Source organism: Sinocyclocheilus grahami, unplaced genomic scaffold, assembly GCF_001515645.1.
Source record: "Sinocyclocheilus grahami isolate Dianchi unplaced genomic scaffold, SAMN03320097.WGS_v1.1 scaffold1140.1, whole genome shotgun sequence".
NCBI lineage: Eukaryota > Metazoa > Chordata > Actinopteri > Cypriniformes > Cyprinidae > Sinocyclocheilus > Sinocyclocheilus grahami.
In genome coordinates this window covers 21406-25605 of record NW_015506319.1, presented here as the reverse complement: position 1 = coordinate 25605, position 4200 = coordinate 21406, and the positions used below count along the sequence as shown (strand labels likewise).

Here is a 4200-nt window from a genome sequence, read left to right as displayed (position 1 = left end):
TGACTTCTATGGGGATCCGTCATTGAGATATCAACTATTCAGTTTTGACTAGTATGTATTCCACTAGTGACTAGTACTTAATTTTTATGCACTAGTAGTTATTCATTAGGTACTAGTACATCTTTTTTAGATACTAGTACTCATTCATTAGATACTAGTACCTATTAAATAGACACTAGTACTTATTCATCATGTACTAGTACTTATTAGATACTAGTACTTGTCCATTAGATACTAGTACTTATTTTTTAGATACTAGTACTTATTTATTTGACACGAGTACTTATTCATTATGTACTAGTGCTTATTTATTAGAAACTAGTACTCATTCATTAGATATTAGTACCTATTAAATAGATACTAGTACTTATTCAATAGATACTAGTACACATTTATTAGATACTAGTACTTATTCGAAATGTTACTAGTATAATTTTTTATTTTACTAGTACATTTTTTAATTGAACTCTACTGTAGCCATTTGGACTAGTCATACCGTAAGACAAGTAAAAAAGCAGATCTGATTAGTAAAATAAGAATCGTTACTAGTAGTAATTACAAAAGATACCAGTGTCTAATAAATAAGTACTAGTACCTAATGAAAAACTACTAGTATCTATTAAACAGGTACTAGTATCTAATGAATAAGTACCAGTATCTAACAAATAAGTACTAGTATCTAATGAATGCTTACTAGTAATATTTAAATAGATACTAGTCATAAAAACATTCACTGTCTGCAGCATCAGTGTGCCCTGTAAAAAATATTAATTTAAAAACATTAAATTTTTGTAGCCCCAGTGCTATATGCAAAAAAAGTTAACATACAGCCCTGGTATGATATTTATTGTTTTTACAGGAGGAAAAATTGGAAAGTAACAGACAATAAAATTGGTGTTTTATCTCCATCCTGCCACTAGAGGTCACTCGATGACCAACAAACACATTAGGCTACTATGTTTACGAAATTACAGTGTTTACAAAACTGACAAAAATATGTTTTCTATGTGCTTGTGTACAAATAATTGTTTCTTTTCTATGTGGTTTCCTCAAAAAAGTACATCCATCTTCTTGTTTCTGTTTCCTGTCTAATCTCTCTCCTATATGTGCCGGCTCATTAATATTCAACACACGATTACCATACCAGGCAGAAATGCTAATTTAAAAAGTACTAGTATCTATTAAGTTCAGGATATCTCTGGTCTAAAAAGTTACTAGTAACTAAAAAATAAGTACTAGTTCTATTTTTTCTTAACAAGAAGAGTATAATTAAACACTAGTCACTATTGGAATAAGTACTAGTATCTAATGATTAAGTACTAGCATCTAATGAATAAGTACTAGTAACTTTACAAAAGACACTAGTACCTAAAGAATAAGCACTAGTAGCTAAAGAATAAGCACTAGTAGCTAAAGAATAAGCACTAGTAGCTAAAGAATAAGCACTAGTAACTAAAGAATAAGCACTAGTACCTAATGAATAAGTACTAGTACTTAATGGAAAAGATACTAGTATCTAAAAAATAGAGACTAATACCATGAAAATAGATACTAGTACGGCTTACAGATTAAATGTTAAAACGGCTTGCCATACCCGGGTCAGTCATCCATTTAGCATGTGATCTCGATCAGCAATCAGCAGAAGCAAAGCGCAGCTATAGGTACTGTGCACAGACTCTTGTTTATATATTCATATTTAGCATACAGAACATAACTCCAAGTTTAATCCCCGATTTATGAATGTGTAAAAGTCTGACCAAACAATTAAAATGTTAATTATGCAAGAAAAACTTGTGCTTTGGTCATCTGAACAACTGATTTAGACTTTAATGAGTAGATTATGCACACATTTTAATAAAGCCAAATCAGTTTTGCAAGCGGCAACTTCCCGGTCTCTCTCATGAAACCAACACGGAAGTGACTAAAACTGCAATTCATCAACTGACCGCTTAGAGGCTTGGCTCCAAAAGGGAGTCCGTCCCATAACAGCTCACAGTCAGCTGCCTCACTCAGAAAGACGATAACGGTCATATTTTCAAATTTAGAAAGGTGCGAAAATTTCATTGGCCAGTTTCCTGGATGACAGCCAGATTAACCAATCATGACCAAAGCAATAAGGTAAAACGACATAGGAATAGTTTCAGCGTGGTAATGTAGCAAAATGCATTTAGTTTTATTGTTGTTCATGATAATATTTTAACATACCTTATAGATTTTAGAATAGGTTTCATGATCAATATGTAAAATACTAATAAAATAATATAATGATCTTAATTTAAAAGGCAGAAATGTCTTTTGTATGCGGTTGAAGACATTAAATTGATTCAACATACACATCTTGTTAAAAAATAAAATAAACGTTGATTTACGAGCATTTAACCTTTTTCAACCATTTAGCATCAGTTGTTTCAAGGTCGGTCATGTGCCAGCTGGGAGCACACAGACATACTGTTAAACCATGTTTTAATAGTAAAGGATGAACTAATATAGAAACATGCGTTTTATCATCTAGAAAAACCTACAAATTGTAGCTTTTTTTCAGAGCAACGGAGTCTAATGAGATTTACATGATTGTGTTAATGAAGTATTCTTATCATAATTTGTTGACAGGTTCTCAGGACAAATAAAGTTTCTATTTGATCAAGAATAAAGACGAAGTTTACCATTACCAACAGCAAGTACATTTTATTTCCGCTTGAATGTTAAAAAGCCCCAAACTGCACTCGTCACAAGCAGGTTTTTTCTGTGACTTTAAGGAAGTTTATCCATGGCTGGCTCCAGACTGTAATTTTGCACTGAATGACCTTGACGGAAAAGATTTTTAAAAAAGGGTCAATCTCTTTTAACATGGAAATCGAGAAATGTGAACAGATAATCACAATATTGTAAAGTAGACACCGTGTGTCTTACCCGTGCAACTTTGGGATCCTTATAAATGGCACACAGGGTCTCAACTCCACGCTTTTTGCAGTTGGTTCTGCCCAACTTCACAGTGAAGATGTAGTTCATGCCAGCGACAACCAGGAGTTTCAATCAGAAACATGTTCAGACATAGTAGGGCCAACCCGGAGTACAAAAAAAACCTGTATGGGGACCACATTTTATTTTATTATTTTTTTTAAATAATTCAAGTTAAGGTCAGCCACCACTGTTACGAAGTCATCCTGAAGAAAACTGGCGCTCTCTATCTTTCCAAGTTTCTATATTTATTGAACAGGTCTAGCAAATCACCTGAACAATCCTTTACTCTTACCTTATATAAAATGATTATGTAGCATATAATATAAATAGCTTTCAAGTTGAGGCAAACGGTTCTGTTGTTCTCTTTGTACAACTGGGATCAATTTTATGGTTCTGAGATTTCACACAATTCTGAACAAATCTTTACATGTCATCATTGAGTCATCATGACAGCGTTCTAGGAGGAACTTTATCACTGGGTTTGATTCAGCGACGTTCCCAGTTTAAACGATTACAAACCGAATAAACGTTTAAAGTACCGGTACTTACTTGTCGTTGGACCTTGATGACCTTGGAAACCTTACGCACAAACGCATCGTTGCTTTGTCTGTTGTACTGGGCCACTGCGAACCGTAACGCCTTCTGAATATCTTCATCGTTAATGTTTGCATCTACAGGGCCTCCAGGAATCCCAGCGCTCGCCACGGCCAAAGTCACGACCAAAAACTACACAATCATCTTACAATACATGCTTGAATGGGATTAGTTGTCTTGATTCTTCCTTGTTATAACGACAAGCAAACTGCAAACAATTCTGTTCACTGAGATATATATATATATATATACCTGCGTGTAGGGGCGGGGCGTTGTACCTCTACCAATCAGATTCAGGGAGAGGCAATGGGTTTGGAAAAATTCATTGTTTTGTCTTTTTTAATTTAATTACAGCCCGTGTAAGGCGTGCACTGTATTGGAACATTCTTTTTAGTCTTCCTCTTTACACATTACAATTAACTGACATTATTTTGCAGATAATTTTAGTCTTATATGTGACCCTGGACCACAAAGATTTAATCTAAAAGCGGAATAAATAAGCGTTCCACTGATATATGGGTTGTTAGGATAGGACAATATTTGGCCGAGTTACAACTATTTAAAAATCTGGAATCTGAGGGTGCAAAAAAATCAAAATACTGAGAAAATCGCCTTTAAAGTTGTCCATATGACGTTTTTAGCAAT

General features: G+C 34.0%; 1 long non-coding RNA gene across 1 annotated transcript; it reads right to left on the bottom strand.

The window, feature by feature from the left end:
- Positions 1-2658: 2658 nt before the first annotated feature.
- On the bottom strand, positions 2659-3019 carry LOC107567286 (uncharacterized). Its single transcript, XR_001606622.1, has 2 exons — positions 2911-3019; positions 2659-2804 (listed from the first exon to the last, which is right to left on the bottom strand). It is a non-coding gene; the product is annotated as an uncharacterized lncRNA (long non-coding RNA).
- Positions 3020-4200: the final 1181 nt, after the last annotated feature.